Below are 27,459 nucleotides of genomic sequence, written 5' to 3'. Positions count from 1 at the left end.
TTGTGTGGAAAAGAAATTCATTTAAAGAGTATAATTTGCCTAATTTAACCATCTATATTCAAGCTTTGCGAGGATGAAAATGTTAGTCTCTCAGTCATGTCTGTCTCTTTGCAACCTCATGGACTGTAGCCCACCAGGCTCCTGTCCTTGGGATTCTCCAGGCAAGAATACTGGAGTGGGTTGCCATGCCCTTCTTCAGGGGATCTTCCTGACCTGGGGATTGAACCTGGGTCTGCCTCATTGCAGGCAGATTCTTTACCATCTTGAGCCACCAGGCAAGCCACCAGGCAAGCCATTCTAACAATATTGGTGATGGAACGCATGTAATGATAAAAGAGAGGAAGGTATGAGAGTCATGAGCTCTCGTGACTGTCAGAGGTGTTCGAATGTGTCTGATACTGTTGTTGATTAACACTGAGAAGACATGGGTTTGCCTCAGCTTTAGATGGAAGCAAAGTCACGAGTTTTAAGTTTTTTTTCTTTTTTGGCCACCCACGTGGCATTCAGGATCTTAGTTCCTAACCAGGGATGGAACCCATGCCCAGAGCAGTGGAAGTATGGAGTCTTAAACACTGGACCACCACCAGGGAAGTCCCAGGAGTTTTAATTCAGGGGATTCTGAAGGCAAATCTTGTGAGATCTTGCAAACCCCTTCACTAATCAATTTATCCAATAGACATGCAGCTACATAGTTTGGGGTGGCTGTTCTGAACTTTTTCAGGGTAAAAATTTTCTCAACAAGGGAGATGGATTGACAGAATATCTGATTCCATGTTCAGTTTCTAAGTCGTGTTTTTGTGACCCCACGGACTGCAGCGCGCCAGGCTTCCCTGTCCTTCACTATCTTCTGGAGTTTGCTCAAATTTATGTCCATTAAGTCGATGATGCTGTCTAACCATCTCATCCTCAGCCGTCCCTTTCTCCTTTGGCCTTCAGTCTTTCCCAGCATCAGGGTCTTTCTCAAGGTGAAATGTGGATTTGCAGCCAGAATGTTGAGTGAGGGGTCAGTGGATGCAAAATCCTTGAGAAGATATACCAAAGTGAGGAGGGGTCTTACTAAGTGAGTCTAATAGGATTCTCATTAAGGCAGGTCAAGGACTCAGAGGTTAAATGGAGGGAGAGGAACTTGATTTGGCATGAGAGGTGATTAGCTCTCTAGGGTCAGGGAAAAGATTTAGCAGGATTCTTTGCTAAGACCTGGAAGGCAGGCTCAGGGTCAAGGACAAGCTTATTATTCCCTCAATTACAAATTCTACCTGTGGGGCAGATGGACAGATTTTGTGGGGCCGGGCTGTGGAAACTGATGCAAAAGCTGATGCCAATGGATGGGGGTGGGAATCTGAAAGGGAAAAGGGGACTTGAGGGCAGAAATTCCTTCCTTCTCCTCAGGAAAGAGGTTCAGACCCTCATTCAGAACAAAGAATGAGATTTGATAGCTGTTTCAGAGAGTATTTTGAATATCACCAGCACACAAAGAGTAGGCAAACATCTGTTTAATAATGGCAAATTTACTATGAAAGCCCCCTAGGGGTGGGGACTTGACTGGGTGGGACTTAACTCTCATTCTTTGGATTTCTAAGAAATGACTGAGCCAGAACCGTTTTTTAATTTATGGCTTTTTCTCCCCTTTTAAAAAAAAGAAACTTAAATAAAATAAAATAATGAAACTTTTCCTTTTGGAACAAGTTTAGATTTACAACGTGTAGAGTTTCCACTATGCCTACCCCTAGTTTCCCCTATACATGAATACATTATTACTCCAACAAGGACTGAGAAACCCTTGCAGCCAAAGGCAGAAGTGGAGCCTAAGAAAACAGGACAACTACGTGTAATGCGATGTCCTGAGTGGGATGCTGGAACAGAAAATGACATTAGGTTAAGGTTAAAAAAAAAAAAAAATCCTAGGGAAAGCTGAATTAACCATGGACTGCAGCTAATAATAATAATAATATTGGCTTTTTAAATGTAACAAACAGAGCACAGAGAACTAGGTACTCTATAATAACCTAAATGGTAAAAGAATTTGAAAAGTAATTGATACCTATAAAAATAAATTTAAAAATACATCATTAGTATATTGGTAGAACACATTTGTTACAGTGGATAAACCAATATCGTTACTGTTATTAGCTGCGGTCCATAGTTAATTTATATTTCCTTAGTTTTGCTATTAGAACATTAGTACAACAAACTTGTTATATTTAATAAGCCAATATTATTATTAGCTGCAATCCATGGTTAACTCAGTTTCCTTAGGTTTTTTTGGGGGGGGTTACACTTGGCTGGGAGGGTTTCTCAAGCTTTTCTTATTTGGAGACAGTTTTGAGGCCTTCTGCTCAGGTCTTATAGAATGTGCTTCAACTGGGATTATGTGCTCAGTTGCCCAGTTGTGTCTGTCTCTTGGGGACCCCAGGGACCCTAATCTGCCGGCCTCCTCTGTTGGGATTGGTCTTCTGTTTTTCTCATTAGATTAGGAGCCTGGTGGGCTGCAGTCCATGGGGTCACAAAAGTCGAACACTGCCTTAAGTGAACTGCCTTAAGAGTTTACATAGAGAGCCTGGGGACTTCCCTGGTAGTCCAGTGGTTAAGTGGAGAAGGAAATGGCAACCCACTCCAGTATTCTTGCCAAGAGAATCCCATGAACAGAGGAGCCTGGTGGGCTGGTGTCCATAGGGTCGCACAGAGCCGGACTGAACTGAAGCGACTTAGCATGCACGCATGCTTTGGAGAAGGAAATGGCAACCCACTCCAGTATTCTTGCCTGGAGAATCCCAGGGACGGAGGAGCCTGGTGGGCCACCGTCTATGGGGTCGTACAGAGTCAGACACGACTGAAGTGACTTAGCAGCAGCAGCCAGTGGCTAAGACTCTGAGCTTCCAATGCAGGGGGGCACAGATTCGATCCCACATCCCACAAGGTGCTGCCAAAAATTTAAGAAATTTACACATTAAAAGAAAAGAGAAAGAGAACCTGTTCTCAGAATAAAGCTACCACCAGTGATGTCTACAAAGACTACGTGGCAAGTGTGTGTGTCGAGATGGGGGAGAACCTGGAGGCCTGGAGATCAGACCCCGCTCTGAGTTCCATTGTCCCAGCCCGGCCCAAGCAAATGTTTGTTTACCAAACATTTGCTTTCATCTCCATGTGAATTGCCCTTCTCTCAAGTCCCATTCTACCAGCCTCAGCATCTTCTTTTGTCTTAGCTGAAGGTGGTTTGTAAGGCAAAGGTTTGGGCCACCCTGGCTATTTGCTCCGTTTTCCTCAGGCTCCCTCATGTATATTGCTATTCTGTCTCTCAGTCGCGTCCCAGTCTTCCCCCTGCAGTGGCAGCACCGGGTCCCAGTCACTGGTCCACCAGGGAATACTTGGTCTCATGTCAATTTAGAACAAGAGAACCTAGAAGAGGAGAGGCACATTTCTTCCTCTGGATAACACTGACCAAGACTCTGTCTTTGACTTAAGCCTGATTGAGTCAGGCTCCCCTGTAGCCTCTTAACTGAGGCACCTTGACCTTGACCTGCCCATGGCCCTCCCAGTCCAATCTTCGCAAAAAAATCTGCCTGTCTCCACCCCACCCTTGATAACTGATAACTTCTGATCTCTGATCAAGTTCCTCATCCAACACCCCCTGATGTCTAAGCCCTTGGCTCGCTTTCAGCAAGAATCCTGTTAAGCGAATTAGTAAGTATACCCCCACCATGAGGTCTCCTGGTAATTTTCCAGCCACTCACTCACATTTACACTGCTGTTCAGGCTCTGACTCCCTGAATTTGAGCCCAATCTCAATCCCCCTGGGCTTCCTTAAGTTAAGTTAAGTTAGTTAAGTTAAAGTCACTCAGTCGTGTCCGACTCTTTGTGACCCCGTGGACTGCAGTCCACCAGGCTCCTCAGTCCATGGGATTCTCCAGGCAAGAATACTGGAGTGGGTTGCCATTTCCTTCTGGCTCATATGGTAAAGAATCTGCCTGCAATACAGGAGACCCAGGTTCAATTCCTGGGTTGGGAAGAAACCCTTGGAGGAGGAAATGCCAACTCACTCCAGGATTCTCCTCATGGACAGAGGAGCTTGGTGGGCTCTAGTCTCTGGGCTCACAAAGTGTCAGACTCAACTGGGCACAGCACATATCCTTTTTCAAATTCTTTTCCAATTTAGATTATCATAGAATTTTGAGTAGAGGTCCTTGTGCCTTACAGCAGGTCCTTGTTGGTTACCTGTTTTAGAATAGCAGTGTGTACGTGTCCATCCTAAACTCCCAGTCTGTCTTTCCCCCTTTCCCCCCTTGGAAATCATAAGTTCCTTCTCTAAATCTGTTAGTCTGTTTCTGTTAAGTCTCGTTGACTTAAAAAAGAAAGAAAGAAAAAGCGCTATGTGAGAGCTGCGAGTTAAGTTTTCTTTGGGACAAAATGAGGACTGCAGTCTAGAAACAGACCTCAGATAGCTCTGACAAACGGCTCCAGAGAGGCAGGGGGAAGGTCAGTCTGTACATGATTTTGGGCAAGAGAAGTTCTGCAATCAAGCACTTCTCTTTTTTCCTGCAGAAGGTTTTTGCTAATCACGAGGAGCAGATATCACCAAGAAGGATTTTATTGCTTTCCTAGATATGAGGAGATACAAGAATGGGGCTCATAAAATCAGTTCCTGAAAATATCTAAATTTCTAAAGACCTGTCCTGCCAGTTTTTCCACTGAGCACAGCCTGCCTCCTTTCTGTGAGCTCCTTTCAGGCCGTGGTGAAAGGCAACAGCTGGCGCAGCTCATGATTTAACCCTCGTAGAGTCAAGTGCCAATCTGCGGTTGATAGTCTGCGCCCCTTTTTGGCTGCACGGTGCCACTTGTGGGGTCTTAGTTCCCTGACCAGGAATTGAACCTGGGCCCTCGGCAAAAAGTGTTACCAAAAGCATGTGCGGGGTCTGGCTGCCTGCCACTCAAAAGCAAATAATCAGGCCAGTTTGGTGGAAAGTTAAGTTTGCTTTATTTCAGATGCTGGCAACTGGGGTGGGGGAGGGTGGTGGACACCGATCCAAAAGCCGACTCCACCCCACTCCAAGAAGGGGGTGAGAGTGTTTATAGATGGGGGAGGGGGGCTACAGGCAGAAACAGCACAGTCCTCTCCAACAGTCATCTTCAAATTGGTCATCAGTGGTCTGAGCAGCATCAACTTGCTTGTGTTAGGTACAGTTAATCTTCAGTTTCAGGGTCCATTTGTTCCCATTTCTTTCCAGTCAATTAATTCTCTGAATTGTGGCAGCTCATGTCCAGGGTGCAGTCCGGTCGCCCTGTAGTTAACTTCTCCACCTGCTGCTTTGCTATCTATAAGACAGCTCACAGATATGGCTCGGAATAGTGTCCATAGCTCTTGAGAGGAAACTAAAGGTCCTTGCCTATGTTGAATGACTACATTATTATTTAGTCTCCTTTGATCGTTTTCCTTTGTTTCAGCATTTCTCCCTTCTCTGATCAAACTTATTCTTTGACTAAAGTGTTCCACGGCAAAAGGCAGGCAGAAGATACGGTGTGGGGGGCAAGGACCAAAGCATGGAGTCCTAATCACTGGACCACCTGAGAATTCCCAAGTCTTCACCAACTTTTAACAAGTGTCCAGTGGATTTTTTTTTTCTTTAATACTTGTTCCAGAACCTGCACTGTTAAACACTCAGAACCATACCATTTATTCTGGGATTCTACACTCAGATGGGTTTTACTGATGATGTACTTTAAGAAAAAAAAGAGAACATGCCACAGCGATGAAGGCTTGGAGATAAGGGAGGGAAGGGATGGGCCGTGAAGGACCTCTCTGCTCAGCCCTGGCAATCATCTCAATAATTAGGTCCTATTATCTGCCCTCTGGACTCATTTTTACCATCAACTCTGTGTTTCCAACACAATAACCATTAGCCATGTGTAGCTCTTTAAAATTTAATTAAGAATTCAGCCCCTCACAAGGTCCTACTGAATAGCACAGGGAATTGTACTCAGTATCCTGAGATAAACCATAATGGAAAATAATATTTTAAAATTTTATATATATGTATAACTTAGTCATTTTTTTGTACACCAGAAATTAACACAACATTGAAAATCAACTTTATTTCAATTAAAAAAAAAAAAACAGGCGGGGAAAAAATTCAGCTCCTCAGTCTGGAGTTGCCAGGCAAAATACAGGATGAACAGTTAAATCTGAAGCTGAGGAAATTCCCCAGTGGTCCAATGGCTATGACTACACGTCCACTGCAAGGGGCATGGGTTTGATTCCCCGTAGGGGGACTAAGATCCTGCAAGTCTTGCAGCAAGGCAAACAAAACAACAAAAAAAGAGGATTCCTTCGAGATCTTGTGAGGGGTCACAGGAGTCACCAAGGTTAGTCTTGTACGTGTGTATGAGTTGCTTCTGTCGTGTCCAGCTCTTTGCCAGGCTCCTCTGTCCATGGGATCTCCCAGGCAAGAATACTGGAGTGGGTTCCCATTTCCTTCTCCAGGGGGTCTTCCGAACCCAAGGATCAAAGCTGGGTCTCCTGCATTGCAGGGGCATTCTTTATTTTCTGAGCCCCGCTGATCCTCAAATTCAGCTGAAATAAAGTTTCCCATTTTTTTCTCTTGGATTGACTGATTTTTCATTGACAGGGTAGAGGTCTAGAAAATATTCCAAGGCATTACAGCTTCTGGAAAAGAGATTTCAGATGTCCAACTCACTTCAAAGAACTGAGTCTCCTGAGCTAGATGCAAAAATATTTTTTTAACACAAAGAACAAAGATAGCTCACTTTGCAGGGAATTCCTCTTGGATGACTCTAGAATCCTGAAGAGCTCTGGGGGTGGGGCTTAATCTCATTTTCTTTTTCATCTGTTTAGGATTTACTAGGACACTTTTTTAGTTTCCAAAATCCAATTTCACTGAATATTCCCGAAGATTTCTTTTGAGCAATTTCTTTGTTCATTAGGTATTAGTTGAGATCTATTTTCCGGGTCCTAATTCACTGGTAAGAAAGGGAGATATAATCCCTCAGTACTTGGGGTCCATGCTCAAGGGCTCAGAACCTGAGCTATGGCCACTGGGTGGGGGGACAGTATAGGGGTGACTCTGGTTTGAGATCTTACGAAAGACATTCTAAAGAAAGCTTTGGGAGGAAGAGCTTTTTCTCTTCCAAATCAAGTCTAGTAGCTGAAGGCCAGAAAACTAACAGTAGCAAGATTAACAGGAGAAAAAAAAAAAAAAAAGATTAACAGGAGAAAAGAAGCTTATTAACAAGTGCATAAAGGACCTCCCAGTATTGAGAAACTAGAGAAACTTACAAAAGGCTTCCCTGATGGCTCAGATGGTGTAGAATCCGCCTGCAATGCAGGAGACCAGGGTTTGACCTCTGGGTTTGACCCCTGTGTTGGGAAATCCCCTGGAGGAGGTCATGGCTAATCCACTCTAGTATCCTTGCCTGGAGAAGCCCATGGACAGAGGAGCCTGGCGGGCTACAGTCCACTGTGTTGCAAAGAGCAATTAACACTTTAACTGAAGGGGTGCGCATAAGGGCTTCAGTGGGAGGGTATGGAAAGTTCTATGGGGCTTTCTGATGCTAGGGCTATGGGCCTTCTGCCTTGGCAATTAAATTTACAGGAAACTCCCCTTGGAGGAAGTGGTTGAGGGCAGCTGTTTTTTGGGGAGGCAGATGAAGTTTATCTAAGATTTCTTTCTGCATCTTCAGGAGCTGAATTGTTTTTATTTGGGGACAAAAGGAATGTCCCTGGTGGTCCAGTGATTAAGACTGCTTCCACTGCAGGGGGGTGCGGGTTAAAATCCCTAGTTGGGGAACTCAGATCACATTTGTCTCACAGTACAGTCAAAACAAACAAACAAACAACACACACAGGAATAGGGATAATTTGTGGACTAAAAATTATTTTATCTGAACTCTGGGAATCCATGTGGGCCCCTATTTCAAAGGGAAGTAAGATAGGCAAGCATAGTAGGGTGGGGGGTATGTAAAGGTGTTGTAAAAACTCACATTCACAGGATAAAAAGTTTAATCTGAAAAGCTTTGTTCTGGAGCCAAGGCCTGCGGCTTCTCGCACCCTGGGCAGTGAAAGCCAGAGTCCTAACTACTGGACCGCCAGGAAATTTCCTCTTAAAATTTTTCCAGATTTTATGAGGCTGGAATGGTGGGGCTGGTGAGTAAAGCTGAAATTTCATAGTCAGGAACCTGATTTCTGAAATAGAAGCTCCATGAGAGTAGAAGGGGGTGACAGAGGATGAGATGGTTGGATGGCATCACTGACTCAATGGACATAAGTTTGTGCAAACTCAGGGGGATGGTGAAGGGCAGGGAAGCCTAGTGTGCTGCAATCCATGGGATCTCAAAGGGTCGGACATGACTGCAAGTGACTTAGCATGTAGCAGATACCCATTTCACAGATGGGCACACTGAGACCCCGGCAAAGTGTGGTCCCAGGTGACTGAATAGGAAAGCAAAGTCGGGGTGAACGTGGAGAAAGAGGGGCTGAGTAGACTAGAAACAAATTTTGAGGAAGAGGTGTAACCCCCCAGGAAGACACATGTCTGCAATTATCCCAGGACTTTATTTTGGGGTGAAAACTTCTTTTCAGTGAGTGAAATCTGTGACTCAACATGCTTCAGCTACAAATTGGCACTTGCCATCCACCTCTACAAGGATTAAATCCGATGCTACTGCAGCTGCTGACCTTCAACACCCCCTGAAAGGAGCTCAGGGTGGAGAACAGAAACTGTTGTAGAGAGGAGGCCAATTCTGACTCCATGTTGGAAACTGTTTCTTTGGCTTGCCTTTATTATTATAATCATACTTAATGGTTTGCCTGGAGGACCCTGCCCTTCTGCTTGTCTGTAAACTAAAGTGCCTTTGTTCAGCTCACAGAGAGATAATGTGTTCCTCCCCACCTGTGGACAGAACAGATTAACACACCCCTTCTGAAGGCCAGACCTCGCCTTGGAGATGTTTTGCAGGACTGAAGACCCTTCCACTACTTCCTCACTGCCTCTCCCTCTCTCTTGCACCTTTAGATTTTAGTTCCTCATTGCTTCTTTCTCTCTGATCTGGAAAAAACCTGGTATCCAGACCCCAATAAGATGGTGATCTTGAGGCGCCAGCCTGCCCTCTTCTCGGTCTGCCGGCCCCCGATTAAACTCTCTTCCGTGCCTCAACACCTCGCCTCTGGGATTCACTGTCCTATTATTGTGTGGCAAGCAGAGCAGCTTGGACTCAGTAACAAAATGAGGTAGTTTGTGCTCCAGGAAAAACTGGCAGGACAGGTCTTCAGAAAGATATTTCCAGGAGCTGATTTTATAAGCCCAGGTCTTGTATCTCCCCATATCTAAGAAAGCACTAAAATCCTACATGGTGACGTCTGCTCCTCGTGACTAGCAGAAACCTGCAGGAAAAAAAAAAAATTGCTTGATTGCATACACTTGCCTTCCCCCAAATCACATACATAGTTGACCTTCCCCCTGCCTCTTTGGAGCAGTTTCTCAGAGCTGCCTGAGGTGCTGTCTTTCCAGCTGCGGTCCTCATTTTGCCCCCAAATAAACTTACTTTGGGGCTTCCCTGGTGGCTCAGTGGGTAAAGGATCTGCCCGCAATGCGGGAGACCTGGGTTTGATCCCTGGATGGGGAAGACCCGCTGGAGGAGGGCATGGCAATCTACTCCAGTATTCTTGCCTGGAGAATCCCTATGGACAGAGGAGCCTGGCGGGCTACAGTCCATGGGGTCGCAAAGAGTCGGACACGACTGTGCGACTCCCAACTCTCATTACGTGTGTTTTTTTAAATCAACACAAGCAATCCATTGTTTGTGCCATCTGGGCTGTGACTGTCTTCATCAGAGTGGGAGCACCTCAAAGCCAAGAACAAGACTGACATGTCTCTGGATTCAGCGTGGGCGCTGGTCTGCAGAAAGCTTGCTGAGTGGGTGAAATGGGCCAGTGAGTAATTTCACTGAGCCCTGGTTCAGACGATCGGGCGGAGGAGCCACTAGCAAGTAGCTCAGATTTTGGCTCTATTTAGCAAATCCGCACTCCCAGTGCGTAAAGAGCATGTGCTTTCATTTATTTACCCTGGACATTGCTAAAGCAGTTCTCATAGTGACTTCAGGGCTCAGAGATGTCAAGCCCCTTGCTTATCTAGAAGCTCCTACAAGCCAGGAGTTAGACGCTGAGACTCCAGATCTAATTTGTGTTATTAGCCCCACCTACTGGAAGCTTCTGGTATTTTTTTTTTTTTTTTGGCCTCTGGTTGTTATCGTCGTTCAGTCGCTAAGTCCCGTCTGACTCTTTGCGACCCTATAGACTGCAGCTCTCCAAGCTTCTCTGTCCTTCACGATATCCCTAAGTTTGCTCAAACTCATGTCCATTGAGTCCGTGATGCTATCTAACCATCTCATCTCCTGCCGCCTTCTTCTCTTTTGCCTTCAATCTTTCCCAGCATCAGGGTCTTTTCCAAAGAGTCCACTCTTTGCTTCAGGTGGCCAAAGCATTGCTTCCCAACTAATGAGATCAGATTATCACAGGTAAGCCATGATGTCAGTCACTTTACAGAGATTTCGCACTATGCCCAGTCTCATTTTTTTCAATGATGATATTGAAAATTGCATTTTCTTTTGGTAAGGTATATCAATTAGGATTTAGGATTAACATATGCACACTACTGTATATAAAATAATCAACAAGGACCTACTGTATAGCACAGGGAATTTTATTCAATACTCTGTAAGAACCTATATGGGAAAAGAATCTGAAAAAGAATAGATACATGTATAACTGAATCAGTTTGCTGTACACCTGAAACTAACAACATTGTAGATCAACTATACTCCAATAAAAAATAATTTTTTTAAAAATTGGGCGCGGGGGAGAGGTGGAGCATGGGGAAAGGAATGGAATTCTCTGCTGGTCCTGTGGTTAAGACTTTGCTTCCACTATCAAGGCAGGGTTAGCTCCCTGGTTGGAGACCTCAGATCCAGCATTCCACACAGCATAACAGAAAAAAGAAATTCCAATTGTATGGTGTTATAGTCAGGGTGAGTGAGAGTGGTATAAAATAAGGGGATGCTAGATCATTCAGATCAGCCTCTTGCAAACAGAGAGGACTGGGGTACATCCCAAAACAAATGATCAAATATCTTTGGAAATCGTGTCCCCAAGTTCAAATAGTCCATGGAAGTGAAACTCGTTCTGCTGAAAAAAAAACCAGTGAGAAACTGAACTGCTGAAACATTGAGGCTGTACTTCAAAGTGGAAAATCCTATGGCAACAATTAAATCCAAAAAGCATTTGCTGGCTTCCCTGGTGGCTCTGAACTGTGGTGCTGGAGAAGACTCCTGAGAGCCCCTTGGACTGCAAGGAGATCAAGTTAGTCAATCGTAAAGGAAGGCAACCCTGAAGATTCATTGGAAGCACTGATGCTGAAGCTGAAGCTCCAATACTTTGGCCACCTGATGCAAAGAACTGACTTATTGGAAAAGACCTTGATGCTGGGAAAGATGGAAGGTGGGAGGGGAAGGGGGCAACAGAGGACGAGATGGTTGGATAGCATCACCAACTCAATGGACATGAATTTGAGCAAACTCCGGGAGATGGTGATGGACAGAGAAGCCTGGCGTGCTGCAGTCCAGGGGGTCGCAGAGTCAAACACAACTTGGCAACTGAGCACACAGAGATGTGTGCAGGTCATTTTGGATAGAGGTCAGATTTGGCCTGTTGATCTGCATCCATAGCCTGTTGTATACACTCCCCTTCCTTTCATACACACTCCCACTCCTCAGACTTAAAGGCCTTGATTCCAGCTACTGAAGGATCCACCCTGCAAACAAGCCCCTTCCTCCCGCTGCGTCCCACTGGGCAGCCATCTCACCCGGAGGAGGACGCTCTGTGAGCATCCCTTTTTGCACTTACCCTACTTCCACTCTGGCCTCTCCAGGATTTGCTCTGGAGCTAGACCGCAATGTTCTTTTCAAAACGCACATAATTATCCTGACCTAAACCCAGCTCAAAAAAAAAAACCGTTAATGGAACCAAAGCCCTTGTAAAGGCAAATTCTTACCAGCCCTTACAGGGACTTAACTAACTATATCCCTGCAAGCTCTGCATCATCATTACCCTCTGTCTTGTTAGATGCCAACCCCCCTCAGTGTGCATTATTGCTTTGCTGAAGAGGGCTGTCAGCCTGATCCACTCTGCCTGGAATGCTTTTAGCTAGCTAATCACCACCCTGTGTATCCTTTTAAAGGTAAATGCCATTTCCTCAGAAAATATGTTCCTGACAAGACCAAAGTACCCTCTCTTTTTCTTTGCAAAACAGATCGCTTTTTTTTTTTTTTTTTTTTTTTGGCAGGGTGCAGTGGGTCATACTCAGAAGCCTCTATTGTAATGATTTTTTTTTAAGATGGGAACTTTAAAAAATGAAATAAAATGTTACAAAATGAACAGGAAGCATACTAGGCATAACCATCTGAACCAATTCCAGATCTTACTGTCAACTGGCAGGAAATAAAGACCAAGAATCATTGCACCAGGAAGATTTGGCCAGAAAAATCCAGACTATGGGACACCCTTACAGGTCAAATCACTCAGGTTCTACAATATAGACCAGAACAAAGGGAATATAATTTATGGGGAAGGATCTGGGTGATGGGGAAGCAGCAAAAAAGAGAAGATTGTTCATCGATCTCCATTTTATTTCATGATGTGATTTTCTCTGCTCTGCTAGGACCATAAGTTCCTTGAGCACAGATGTCATTCTTGAGTTCACCCATGCCAACAGCAGTTTGATATAGCTTCTTGCCCCCAAACATGTTTCTCAATCAGAAATGATGTCTTCCCACGTGGGACTTAGAGCCGTCTGGCCACATCAACAAAGGTGCAGAGATGGTTCTGTGAGGCAAATGCACTCACAGACCTCTGGGTGGCAGAAGAGGTGACCAGATAAAATACAGGATGTTAAAAAAAAAAAAAAAAAAAAACAGGTTGCTCAAGACTTCCCTGGTGGTCCGGTGGCTCAGACCCTGCTCTCCCAATGCGAGGGGCCCGGTTTCAATTCCTGGTCAGGGATCTAGATCCCACATGCTGCAAATAAGGCCTGGTGCAGCCACATAAATAAAAATAAATAGCAAAAAAAATACAGGATGCTCAGTAACATTTGCATTTCGAGTACACAATGAATCGTCTGCTATTCGAAGAAGTATTCTCATATATTACAGGCTTAAAAACAGATAATTTCCTCACTTCAATAGCAACTCATTTTTTTTTTTTTCCTATAAGAATGTCCCAAATGAGGGCTTCCCTGGTGGCTCAGGTGGTAAAGAATCCACCTGCAATGCAGGAGACCCAGGTTCAATCCCTGGGTCAGGAAGATCCCCTGGAGAAGGGAATGGTAACCCATTCCAGTATTCTCGCCTGGGAAATTTTGCCTGGCTGGCAGGCTATACAGTCCATAGGGTCGCAAAGAGTTGGACACGACTGAGCTAACACTTTCAAACATTTTCACGTGTCCCAAATATTCAATATATGGGACGTTTATATTAAAACATCATCCATTGTTTATCTGAATTTCAAATTGTACCGGATATCCTATAGTTCACCTGTTCAATCCAGCATGCTATCAGGGTAAGCTCGTCTGGGGAATTCAGTGAGGCATCTCTCCAGAAGGTTTGTATTTTCAGCAAGAACTTGGAATGTGGAAATCTCACCAAAGGGGTTGGATCGTGATGGCTCTTCATCACGTTCAGAAACCCTGCCAGATCCGTGAATTCTCCACAAGGTCTAAACTATGGGCAGGAAGGATGGTTGGACTGGAGGCTGGCTGGGTTTGGGCAGGTAGTGTGTCCAGAGTGTGCATCCTGCCGGGCTTCTGACCTCCTGTACCAAACTTCTTCATCCACCTCCCCCCACCCCACCCCATACCAATCTCTTTCATCCCCAGCCTCCTTACCATCATTGTTGTTATTGTTCAGCTGCTCAGTTGCATCTGACTCTTAGCGACCCCATGGACTGCACGCCAGGCTTCCCTGCCATCACCAACTCCTGGAGCTTGCTTAAACTCGTGTCCATCGAGTTGGTGATGCCATCCAACCATCTCATCCTCTGCCGCTGCCCTTCTCTTCCTGCTCTCAATCTTTCTTAGCATCAGGGTCTTTTCCAATGAGTTGGCCCTTAGCATCAGGTGGCCAAAGTATTGGAGCTTCGGCTTCAACATCAGTCCTTCCAAAGAATCTTCAGGTATTTCCTTACCACGTTTACATGTCTTACTTTGTCAAGGGCTCAGCTCCAATGCTGACAGGACATCTGGACCAACCCGGCCAGGACAGCTGCTCCCACACCAATCCCAGTTTCCTCTGTGCCTGGGTGAATTTTCATGGTACTCATCACTGGACAAACCATTTATACCTGACTACATGCTAATGGGAGCTACCCAGGTGGTACTGGTGATGAAGAACCTGCCTGCCAATGCAGGAGATGTAAGAGACTTGGGTTCGACCCCTGGGATGGGAAGATCCCCTGGAGGAGGAAATGGCAACCCACTCCAGTATTCTTGCCTGGAGAATCCCATGGACAGAGGAGCCTGGCGGGCTACAGTCCCTGGGGTCGCAGAGAGTCAGACACGACTGAGCGTGCACACACATGCTAATGACCTGAACCAGAACTGGGAACACTTTCACTTAACGCTGTAAATGAGTAAAACAAAAATGAACCCAACTGTTTCAGGGTTGGCGATTCATAGCATAAGGGTTTGAAAAGACTTGATTATGGCCGTGCTGCAGAAGAAACGTATCTGTTTTAAGATATGGTCTAGAACACAAGCTAAAAGGAAAAGGGAATCAATGAATCTTCAAGCGGAACACAATTTTACTAACAATGTGTTAGTGTAAATGGAAATTTTCATGGAATAAATATGACCCTTATAGAGGAGTTTAAAAATTTTTATTTATTTATTTAATTTATTTGTTTTATTTGGCTGTGCCAGGTCCTAGCTGTGACATGCAGGACCTGCACTTGTGACATGTGGCATCTGGTTCCCCAACCAGAGACTGAACCCAGGCCCTCCACATTGGGAACATGGAGTCTTAGCCACTGGACCACCAGGGAAATCCCTAAAGGGAATATTTTACCTCCTTTGGTTCCCAGGATGAGCAGTTCTTGGAATGTAACTCCAGATTCCAATAATGTTGTTAACTGAAGGTCAGTTGTTGTTTTTTTTTTTTTTGGCTCAGAAAAAAATGCAATGTATTAGACATGCATGGTTTGTACCCAACAATTAGGCTAGATTTAACAATCTCTATGGAGATAGACCAGAGAAGGCAATGGCACCCCACTCCAGTACTCTTGCCTGGAGAATCCCAGGGACAGGGGAGCCTGGTGGGCTGCAGTCCATGGGGTCATGAAGAGTCAGAGACAACTAAGCAACTTCACTTTCACTTTTCACTTTCATGCATTGGAGAAGGCAATGGCAACCCACTCCAGTGTTCTTGCCTGGAGAATCCCAGGGACGGGGGAGCCTGGTGGGCTGCCGTCTGTGGGGTCACACAAAGTCAGACACGACTGAAGTGACTTAGCAGCAGCAGCAGCAGCAGCAGCATGATGGAGATAGACATAGAATTAAGTGATTACTCAGCTTAAGTGTATCATTTATAGCCCAGGTGAGATCATCCATAATAGAATCTGCGATGTTTCAGGGGCTTCGCTGGTGGCTCATCGATAAAGAATCTGCCTGCAATACAAGAGGCCCGGGTCTGACCCTTGGTTGGGAAGATCCCTGGAAGAAAGGAATGGCTACCCCACCCACTGGAGATTCCCATGGACAGAGGAGCCTGGTGGGCTACAGTCCATGGGGTCGCTTGCTGCAGGATGTGGCCACAAAAAGAAAAAAAGAAAAAGAACTGAGTAGTTTAAGAATGCTTGATTCTCTGCCCCTAGCTTCCTCTTGGTAAATTTGCAAGTGGACCACAGGGGCAAGAGAACCTCCAGCTGCAGGTGGGTCACTTGAGCAAGACAGTGTCCCAGGGAAGACAGAGGGAAGTCAGCAGGCTTGTGGCAATGGAAAAATGACAGAGAATCTGACCTCCCGCCTTAATGATTAACTGAGACTGTTTCCCTTTAAAGATTGTTTTGGCTGAGGGGAACTGTCATGGACAAGTCCACGTTCTCCCCAGACTGCTGGCTTTTCTGAATAAAGCATCTTTCTTCTCTAGGGAAGCCTGTCCCTTGATTTATTGTCTGTCCAGTGGTAAGTGGCCAAACCTGCCGTCAGTTACAGATCTAGGTGCTGGGTTAGGATAGCCAATGAGTCAATGCTGGCCACCTTGCCTCTGAGTTAATATACCCAGGGTGAGTTCTCTCTCCTCATGCATGAAGATTAAACATGGTAATTTATAGTTAGGACGGCCTGCTGCTGGCGCCTGGGCTAATGCAGATTTTAAAGCATTGATAGACTTTTCTGCTTATTCATTCAGCTGGGTCTGGTTGGGTGGAGCTTAGTCATGCATAGCGAGGTTGGGCAATGCAGAACCATCTAGGCACCTAATTCTCACGATGTCTGGTTAGACTTAGAAATGCCCTGAGATATCGGGAACTGAGAAAGCCAGGATTCCCTTAATTCTTTCAGAATCAATCAACATTCTTCCTTAGATATGAAACGACTTAAATATTTCACAACTGGTGAGCAGAATTGCAGCTTGTCTGTGGAGGCATTATGCTACTTACAGGCTAATTCCTATAACATAGGATAGTGTCTAAACTCTCCACGACAGCTTAAAGTGAAAGTGATAAAACTCAGGGCGCCCACATTGTAGGCAGAATCTTTACCCTCTGAGCCACCAGGGAATCTCCCACTTTGTGTGGTTGCCTTTAAAAAAAAATTTACAGTATTGTAAGTCAACTATACTTCAATTTAAAAAAAAAAGTTAATATAAGAGTCAACTATTACACTTTAAGTCCTGTTTTGAAGGATCATGTCCAAGGTCTTACCTTATGGGTCACCTGATGGATTTCAGAGTCTAGTCAACCCTTCACCAGGACCCCCACCCTCTTCACTATTCCATTCCCTGCTGCCAAGGTTTCCTTCCTGAAAACCAGAGCTCTTTGTCTCTTATCTCCTATTTTCCTTCCCTGCCTGTGCACTTAGCCCTCCCAGCAAACAGAGCTCCTTGAAGAAGAGGACCAAGTCACATCTCCTTTGCCCTCTTCCATCCCTTTGTGCAAAGCTGGATGCACGCACAAGGCTCGTTAAATGCTTTTGTTGCTTGAATTAATATCAGAGATCTTAAGCTCCCCTTCTCCTGGCTGGGGTCCAGCTGGCCTTGGGGTCCCCCCACACTGAAGCGTCTCAGGTCAAGTGCAGACTGTGGGGAGCTGAGAAATGTAAGAGGACTGGGAGGGAGCAGGGTTTGAATGGGGCCCCCAGTTTTACATCCCTTCTGAGATCTGTGAGTTCAAGTGTCCAAAGAAATAATCAATAAACCATCTATAATGGGAATATGGAAGGGTTTTGTTTGAACCAAACTGAGGACTGTACTGTGGGAGACAGATGCTCAGATAGTTCTGAGGACCTGCTTGACTGAAGCAAGAGTTTTCAGCACAGTCTTATACGTTATCCAAACGCAGAACATGCATCAAACATGACAGGGTGTATTCCTTCGAGGCTTCAAAAAAAGACTTAGTACACAGTGAGACGGCAGGACCCTGGTGTCAGGGAAGGGAACTTTATCTTCCAGGGAGTGTTAACATGGTGCCACGAGAACAGAGCTGTTCATCCTTATCTTCAGAACAGATTTTCTTTACCTTAATGGTTAAAGCAGATGTGCTGTGAGGGTTGGGCAGGCTGTCTTAGTTCACACAAAGCTCAAGCTGAATCGTGTATAAGACAGGTAGACTTCTCCATTTCTCAATATGTGAACATCTTCTCCATCACAAGCAGCTAAAAATCTTAGAACCATATGATCCAGCAATTCTACCTCTGAGGATATACCCAGAAGAGTTGAAGCCACGCTTGGGAAGAGACATGTGTACACTCAATGTTCACAGCACCGTTATTCACAGTAACGAAAACATCAAAGCAACCTAAGTGCCCATTGACCAAAGGGTGGTTAAGCCAATGTAGTAGGTACCAGTAATAGAGTATATTCAGCATTTAAAGAGAAGGGGATATACGCACGTTACAACATGGATGAACCTAGCGGATATTGAAGGCGAAGGTGAAGGTGAAGTCGCTCAGTCGTGTCCGACTCTTTGCGACCCCATGGACTTGTAGCCTACCAGGCTCCTCCGTCCATGGGATTCTCCAGGCAAGAATACTGGAGTGGGTTGCCATTTCCTTCTCCAGGGGATCTTCCCCACCCAGGATCGAACCCAGGTCTCCCGCATTGGAGGCAGATGCTTTAACCTCTGAGCCACCAGGGAAGCTTAGTGGATATTATACTCAGTAAAATAAACCTGATAGTAAAGGACAAATATTGGGTGATTCCACCAAAATGAAGAACCTGGAGTAGTCAGATTCATTGAGACAGAAAATAGAAAGGTGATTGCCAAGAACTGGGAAAGGATAAAGGGGGATTTTTGTTGTTGTTGTTGAATGTGTAGTTTCTGTTTGTCAGAGGAAAAATGTCCCAGAGTTTGGTTGCATAAAATGTGAACGTACTTAACATAGAAATGGAGTAGGACCCTAGGGTCCTTGACCCCCATGTCCTCTGCCTGCCTTCTGTCTGTGGGAAAAGCTTAGCCAAAGAATAAGTTTAATCCAAGAAGTGAAATCATGCAGAAACAAAGGACAACAGTCAGAGGAGAAGAAATAATAATCATGTGGTGACTAAGCATAGTCACGGACCTTTACTTCCTTCTCAAGGGCTACAGACAATCTTCTGAGAGTGTGCAGAGGCGGACACCTCCACCAGGTGCGAGAGTACCGAGCTGATGGCCAGAGTGTAGTCATGACAACAGCTGCCCCAATTCTGAGAACCGCCTCGAGGAAATGGGGACAAATGGCCTCGAGGAAATGGGAACAAACTGACCTTGTGACTAAAGAGTAAGTGTACCTAAAACAATCAAGATGCTGCTGGTCCAGCCGTCCATGACCAATTGCAAGAGGACTGTCAGAGCTGACCGTGCTGTTTCTCCATGTAGCCCCCTCCCTCTGTCTATAAACCTCCTACCTGCTGCCTGTTGGGGTGGGAGGCGAGTCGACCTTTGTCAGGAGTGTAACCCCCTCCCGCCAGTGCTGGTATCCAAAATAAAGCAAACTTTCCTTCCACCAACCTGGCCTCCTGAATGGCTTTTGAGCAGCCAGCAGCCAGACTTTGCTTTCACTTACAAAATGACTGAACTGAATACTTAAAGACAGTTAAAATTTCCTGGTATGTGTATGTTACCCCAGCTAAGAACATCTTAGAAAATCTCGCAAGGGTAACCACAGAGGGGTGTGGTTAAGGACTGACAGAAATTTTGAAGGCTTCCGGTCCTCTCAGCCCCATCCCCACCCCAATTACCCAGGGTTAAGAGTTGTCTTCTGTGCTCAGGGGCTCCCCTCTTTGGATTTTAGACAAACATCAGCTCCAGCTCTGCACGCCTTACCCTCAGCCTCCGTGACTGACCCAGTGCTCCAGGCTCTGCTCCAAGGATCCAGTAAGTCTCGGGTCACCCTTTTCTGTGGGAGACTGGGCGCTGAGTTCACATCCTCCCACAGAGACCTCTGCACCCTCAGGGTGCACGGGGTCAGGCCAGCTCCAGCCTGAGGGTAGAGAGATCCGTTTTACAGATGAAAGTAGAAGGAGCTGGGGACTGTCTGTGTTTGTGTGAGGAGAGGAGGGGCTGGGAGAGATTGGATCAATGTCCAGGGGCTCTTGGACTGGTTTTAATCTGGTGCTCACACAACCCTAAGATGACCCTCACATAGAGTGTGTGATGCGGGTACCACTGCCTTCAGTCGCCTGTCTCCTTTCTGCTCTCCACGTCTGCTGATGCCTCCTCTAGGAGCTGAGCATTCTGCTGAGGACAACTCAGTGGTGTTGTGTGTTAAGTTAATTATGTTGGAACTTTGTACATTCAGCAGCTCTGTGAAGCTGGCTCTCCCGTTTATCCTCGGCATAAAATTTTAAAAGCTGGGGTGAAATACACATAAATTTACCATCTTCACCATTTTTAAATGAACCTTCAGCAATACTGGGTAAATTTACACAGCTGTGTAACCAGTTTGCAGAATTCTTTTTGTCTTGTAAACTGAAACCGTGTCCGCATTTAACAATGATTTCCCATTTTCCCCCTCACCCAGCACCTAGCAAACCAGCATTCTACTTTCTGTCTTTGTAAATTTGACTGTATTAGCTATTTCATAGAAGTGGGATCATACAGTATTTGTCTTATGGTGACTGGCTTATATCACTTAACATATTATCCTCAAGTTTCCTCCATGTTATAGCATGGGTCAGAATTTCCCATATTTTTAAGGCTGAATAATATTCCACTGTAGGTATAGAGCACATTGTATTTCTCCGTTTTTTGTGGATGGCCATTTGGGTTGCTTTCATTTCTCAGCTAATCCGAATAATACCACCATGGGTGTACAAACGTCTCCTGTGACCTCACTTTCAGTTCTTTTGGGTGTACACTCAGAAGTGGGACTGCTCAACCATGATGGTAATTTCACTTTTGGTTTTTTGGAGGAACCACCATACTTTACCCACAGCAACTGTACCATTTTATGTTCCTAAAGACAGGGCTCAAAAGTTCATCAGCAGCATTTGAACAAGAAGGAAACACAGGTCCAGGGAAGTGTATGACTTGCTCAAGGGCAGAGAGGTGGGGCCAAGATCCTAATCATAGCTTCCTGACTCTTTGAATGCTTGCCCTCAACCAAAATGCTCAACTCGGACCTTAGAGTAACATGGATAGAAGCCCCCTGCCCTGAACTCGTGTTCTCTGAGTCAGCCTGGCCCCGAAGAGCAGTGTAATGGGGAGACATTCTATGTCCCAAAGGATAGAAAACGGAGTCTCTCGTTTCTGATTCAGAATGAGGATTAGTCCTCCCTCACTCCAGGCACTTGGGAGGTTGGTCTGGTTATCCTTTTTTTTTTTTTTCGATATTCAAAAATAATTAATTAGAAACTTTTTTTTTTTTTTGCTTTCTCATTGGAGAATAATTGCTTTACAATATTGTGTTGGTTTCTGCTGTATGATAAAGTGAGTCAGTCCTAATTATAAATATACTGTCCCCCTGGTGAGCCTCCCGCCCCCTTCCCATCGCATGTGTCTTCGTCCTCACAGAGAGCCAGGCTGAGCCCCCTGAGCTGTGCAGAGGCTTCCCACTAACTCCATCTTACACGTGTAGCGCACATAGGTCAAAGCTACTCTGTGAATTCATCCCACCCTCTTCTTCCCCCGCTGTGTCCACAAGTCCAATCTCTCTGACTCCATCTCAATTCTAGCCCTGCAAATCGGTTCATCTGTACCATTTTTCTAGGGTGCATATATATATACATACATTAATATACAATATCTGTTTTTCTCTTTCTGGCTTACTTCACTCTGTAAAACGGGTTCTAGGTTCATCCCCCTCACTACAACTGACTCGAATTCCTTCCTTTTTATGGCTGAGCAATTTCATTGTATATACGTACCACGGCTTCTCTATCCATGTATCTGTCTAAGGACATCCAGGTTGCTTCCATGTCCTGCCTGTCGTAAACAGGGCTGCAAAGAACTTTCGCATACATGTGTCTTTGTGGTTTGGTTTGATTTGACTTTGGTTTTCTCAGGGTTTATGCCCAGTAGTGGATTGCCGGGTCATATGGTAGTTTTATTCCTAGACTGTTAAGGAATGTCCATCCTGGTCTCCATAGTGGCTGTGTCAGTTTACTTTCCCACCAACAGTGCAGAAGAGTTCCCTTCTCTCTGCATCCCTTCCAGCATTTATTGTTTGTAGATTTTCCAATGCTGACCATTCTGACTTCTGTGAGATGATGGCTCACTGACATGTGGACCCAGTGAGGGAGGAGAGGGTTGAACAAACTGGGGGATGAGGATTGACATGTATACACTACATGTGCAGAACAGATAGCTAATAGGAACCTGCAAAGAGCACGGGCACCTCAGCTTGCAGCTCTGTGGTGCCCTAGAGGGTTGGGTTGGGGGACGCAGTGGGAGGGAGGCCCAGCAGGGAGGGGACACATGTATACATATAGCTATTCCCTGGGCTTCCTTCCCTTGTGGCTCAGTGGTAAAGAATTGGCCTGCCAGTGCAGGAGACACAATTTTGATCCCTGGATCAGGAAGATCCCCATGATTAGGAAATGGCAACCCACCCCAGTATTCTTGCCTGGAGAATCCCGTGGACAGAGGAGCTGGCGGGCAACAGCCCACGGCGTGGCACAGAGTCAGACACGCCTGAGCGGCTAAACAACAACAAAGCTGATTCACTTCTTGTGTTACAGAAACTAACACAACATTGTAAAAGAGTTATATGCCAATAAAAAATCAAAAAGAGAACACTCATATAAGTCAAATCAGAAATGAAAGAGGAGGTATTATAAACGGTACCTCAAATATACACAGGCTTATACACACTTCTTATACTATGAAAAAGTATACGCCAACAAATTGGATAACCTGGAAGGAAAAAATAAACCATCTGAATAAACCAATAACAAGAAAGGAAGTTGAATCAGTGATAAGAAACCTCTCAACACAGCAAAGATAGTTTCATCAGTGAATTCCACAAAACATTTGATTTTAAAAATTTTTTTTAAACAATTTTGGCTGCACTTGGTTTTTGTTGCTTCGGGAGGACCTTCTCTCCAGTTGCAGTGATCTGGGGCTACTCTATTTTGGGATGCATGCTTCTCCTTGCAGTTGCTGCTGTTTTGGTTCAGTCCCGCAGTCTTGTCTGGGTCTTTGCAACCCCATGGACTGTAGCATGCCAGATTCCCCTGTCTTTCACTGTATCCCGGAGTTTGCTCAAAGTCATGTCCATTGAATAATTGATGCGATCCAACCATCCCATGCTCTGTCGCCCCCTTCTCCTCCTGCCCTCAATCTTTCCCAGCACCAGGGTCTTTTCCAATGAGTCAGCTCTTCACATCAGGTGGCTAAAGAACTGGAGCTTCAGCACGAGCATCAGCAGGTAGATTCTCATTCACTTACACCACCAGGGAAGTCCAAAAAACTAAGAATTGTAACAATAACAAAAGACTGCATTTATTTCTAGACTCCTTCCTTTTATAAGATAACGGAGAAAACCTGAGTTGTCAGTCTGTATTCTTTCGAGGGTCCCCTCATAACGGAAGAATCTTTGACGATACCGTGATTGGGAATTTTTTCCTTCTCTTCTACTGTCGTCCCTTTCACCTCCCCTCTGACTTAGTTTCTGTTCTGTCAGGGCTAGCCTGGCTTAGAGATTTGGATGGTTTCCAAATGCAACCAAGGCAGGAAATCTACTGGTCTAAGGCACAGTGATGAATTCATGTCAAAACAGGATGTATGGGGGGAGGGGCAGAAGGCAAGAGAGAGAGAGTGAGATGAAGTGTTTCCATCTGAGATAGAAAAGAGGCAGGAAGTGAAGTGAAGTGAAGTCGCTCGGTGGTGTCTGACTCTTTACAACCCTGTGGACAGTAGCTAACCAGGCTCTTCCTTCCATGGGATTTTCCAAGCAAGAGTACTGGAGTGGGTCGCTGTTTCCTTCTCCAGGGGATCTTCCTGACCCAGGGATCGAACCCAGCTCTCCCGCATTGTAGGCAGACGCTTAACTGTCTGAGCCACTAGGGAAGTCCAAAAGAGGCAAGAGGAGGAGGCCAAGACAGAGGGATTAAGACACTAAAGACTGGCGGTGAGGGGGAAGGAGCAGATTATCAATAGTGAATTACAGGTCACCATGAATGCACCATCAATTTAAAATATTCATATATAAGGTATATGCAAAGCACACAAACTCAGCAATGGTTATAGAATTGAGAAATAATTTCAGATACTTCAGGAAGTACCTGAAAAAGAAAAAGTGTAAATATTTGAGAGATAGAGGTCAGAAGGCTGGGAAATTTAGGGGAGAGGTGATGACCAGGATACTCACCTTGAAATACAGGGTGGCTGTTCAAGGAGAAAGGAAAAGGAATGTGAGCATATCTGTGATATCTCAGTCTCCGTGAGATGAATTAAAAACATGAGAAATTATGTTGGCAAGATGAGAGGGTGGGGAGAAAGCAGCAGAGGTGGACCTCAGGGACTGTCTCATGAATCATAACAGGAAGACAGTGCCTGTCAGTTGGGCTGGTCTACTGGGCTTCCCTGGTGGCTTGGTGCCAATGCAGGCGGTAAGAAGCCAATTGGTCTCCTGCCAATGCAGGAGACACGGGCTTGATCCCTGTATTAGGAAGATCCCCTAAAGGAGAAAATGGCAACCCACTCTAGTATTCCTGGCTGGGGAATCCCATGGACAGAGGAGCCTGGCAGGCTACAGTCCACGAGGTGGCAAAGATTCAGACACGACTGAGCAACTAAACAACAACAAAAGCAACAAAATCAAAAAAAAAAAAGGCAACAAAATCCTGTACGATGCTATTTCAGACATGCCGTTCTTAAGGCTTAAGTGTCTGTCCTCACATTGTTTTAAACTCTGCATGTTTTCTCCTATTATAGTATAGCTGTTTGAAAAGTCAGACTCTTAAAAAAATGATGTGGAATTTTTTTTCAACATTTGTATGTGCGCTTGATTCCAAATGTCCTTTTGTTGTTAAGGAGGGGAGTGTGCCTTACTTCTAAATCCCCAATGCCTATTTTAGATGTCTTTTTTTTTTTTTCTTTCTAAATTTATACTCTCACTTGTTTGGCTGCCTCAACCTGAATTATTTTTTTTCATTTATTGAAGTATAGTTGATTTACAGCGTTGTGTTACTTTCTTCCGTAGAGCAAAGCGACTCAGTTATACATGTGTATCAATATCTTCTTTTTCATTTTCTTTTCCATGACTGTTTATCACAAGATATTGAATATAGTTCCCTGTGTTATACAATAGGACCTTGTTGTTTATCTGTTCTATATACGATAGTTTGCACGTGCTAATCCCAAACTCCCAATCCTTCCTTTCCTCTCTTCCTTGGCCATCATAAGTCTAGTCTCTAAATCTGTGAGTCTGTTTCTATTTCCTAGATGGGTTAATTTGGGTCATTTTTTAGACTCCACATATAAATGGTATCATACAGTATTTGTCTTTCTTGTTCTAATTTACTTCACTAAATATGATAATCTCATTGTCTAGGTCCATCCATACTGCCGCAAGTGGCATAGTTTCATTTTTCATGGCTGAGCGGTCTGTCGGTGTGTATGTATGTCTGAATATATATATTTGTTGTTGTTTAGTCGCTAAGTTCTGTCTGTCTCTGTTGCGACCCCATTTACTGTAGTTAGCCAGGTTCCTCTGTCCATGGAATTTCCCAGGCAAGAATACTGGAGTGGGTCGTCATTTCCTTCTCCAGGAGACCTTCTTGACCAAGGAATCAAACCTGCACCTTCTGCATCTGCAGGCATCTTTACCACTGAGCCACTAAATATTCACACACACACACACACACACACACACACACACATCACATCTTGTTTATCCATTCATCTATTTGTTGCAGGAAGGGGGACTTCTTCCAGGGCCTGAAACTGGACTCTTGTCTAACACTTGGAAATGAAATGTGCAAGGAGACACGTGTGCTGACAAAGCAAGAGATTTTTCTGGGAAAGGGCACCCGGGTGGAGAGCAGCAGGGTAAAGGGAACTCAGGAGAACAGCTCTGTCTCATGGCTTGCGGTCTCGGGTTTTATGGTGATGGGATTAGTTTCTGGGTTGTCTTTAGCCAATCATTCTGACTCTGAGTTCTTCCTGGTGGTGCACACCTTGTTCAGCCAAGATGGATGCCAGAAAGAAGGATTCTGGGAGGTGGGCAGACAAGTGATGTCTCCTTTTGACCTTTCCCAAATTCTTCTGGTTGGTGGAGGCTTATTAGTTCCCTGTTCCTTACCAGGACCTCCTGTCATAAGACAACTCATGCAAATGATTACTATGGTGCCCGGCCAGGGTGGGCGGTTTCAATCAGTGTCCTTCCCCTAACATATTGATGAGTTTTAGATTATTTCCATGCCTTGGCTATTGTAAATAGTGTTGCTATGAACATAGGGATGCGTGTATCTTTTTGAATTATAGTTTTGTCAGGGTATACAGTCAGAAGTGGGATCACTGGATCCTATATCAACTCAATTTTAATTTTTTGAGGACCCTTTATACTGTTTTCCATAATGACTGCACCTCTTTACATCCCCACCAACAGTGTAAGAGGGTTCCCTTTTCTCCACACCCTCTAACAACATTTATTATTTGTAAACTTTTTAATCATGGCCATTCCGAACAGCATGAGGTGGTACCTCATCGTCGTTTTGATTTGCATTTCTCCAATAATCATGAATGAAGGCCATCTTTTCCTGTGAGACTTGGCCATGTTTTCAATGTCTCTTTTAGTGCCTATTTCAGGGTGCTTTTTGGCAATATTAGCTGGATGAATTCTGTACGCTGCTTCTTTTCCTTGACCACCTATTTTATTAGTGAAAGAAAAGTGAAAGTGTTAGTTGTTCAGTTGTGTCCAGCTCTTTGTGACCCCATGGACTATAGCCCGCCAGGCTCCTCTGTCCACAGGATTCTCCAGGCAAGAACACTGGAGCAGGTTGCTGTTCCCTCCTGCAGGGGATCTTCACGACCCAGGGATAGAATCCACATCTCTTATGTCTCTTGCATGGCAGGCAAATTCTTTACTGTCTGAGCCAGCAGGGAAGCTTATATCATCTTGTTGAAGCATTTAAACTTTGCTGCTGTTGGGGCAGAATACCGTGCCCTCTATCCTCTTAAGTTCTTTGTCTGGACCATGCAAAGTAGACACACAAAGGGTAGATTGAACAGGAGAAAGAAGCCTTCTGTTTACATTTCCCAAGAAAGAAGGCAAGTGGGCTCTAGGCTGGATATTTACAACCAGCCTTCTGTTCCCACTGGGAGATGGAAATGACAGGAACAGAGTAAATAGCTGGACTTTGTCTGCTGTGGACATGGTAATATAACAATCATGGCAGGGACAAAGAAGGGCTAAACCCTGTGTGTGTAAAAGATCAAGAGGCCACATATTTTCTATCTTTGGGGCACCCCACATGCACAGAAAGTCTCCTTGGGGGGCAAAAAGATGGGGGCACCATCCCATAATAAGTGATGTCCAGGGCCCCCACAGGCCTATGTGCTGGAATCCATCTAGGAAAAAAAGCTGCACACACTTGTCAGGGCGGGTCCTAGGGCAGGGCAGGTAATTAGCCAAAGGCAAACAAAGACGGGAAGAACTACTCTGTACAGCGATTTAACAGTCTCTTTATGAGGCTCCTCCTCCTTCAGGAGGACGCCCACAGCCTTCCTATTGGGTGTGAACTCTGCCTGGCTTCTGTCTTAACAAA

At 45.0% G+C, this 27,459-nt stretch overlaps 1 protein-coding gene and 1 long non-coding RNA gene across 2 annotated transcripts in view; one reads left to right on the top strand and one right to left on the bottom strand.

Annotated features, from left to right (window-relative positions):
• Window positions 1-19,532: 19,532 nt before the first annotated feature.
• Window positions 19,533-27,459, top strand: part of LOC121816554 (cationic amino acid transporter 3-like) — a 62,659-nt gene continuing 54,732 nt past the window's right edge. The window contains exon 1 of the mRNA XM_060399104.1: window positions 19,533-19,624. The gene's annotated coding sequence lies outside the window, so the exon portion shown is untranslated. The remainder of the gene's footprint in view (window positions 19,625-27,459) is intronic.
• LOC132657789 (uncharacterized) lies at window positions 22,492-24,133 on the bottom strand. Its single transcript, XR_009596448.1, has 2 exons — window positions 24,060-24,133; window positions 22,492-23,159 (listed from the first exon to the last, which is right to left on the bottom strand). It is a non-coding gene; the product is annotated as an uncharacterized LOC132657789 (long non-coding RNA).

Source organism: Ovis aries, chromosome 14, assembly GCF_016772045.2.
Source record: "Ovis aries strain OAR_USU_Benz2616 breed Rambouillet chromosome 14, ARS-UI_Ramb_v3.0, whole genome shotgun sequence".
In the NCBI taxonomy this organism is placed as follows: Eukaryota; Metazoa; Chordata; class Mammalia; order Artiodactyla; family Bovidae; genus Ovis; species Ovis aries.
The sequence above is the reverse complement of the archived record's forward strand: the minus strand, read 5'-3'. Positions and strand labels throughout refer to the sequence as shown.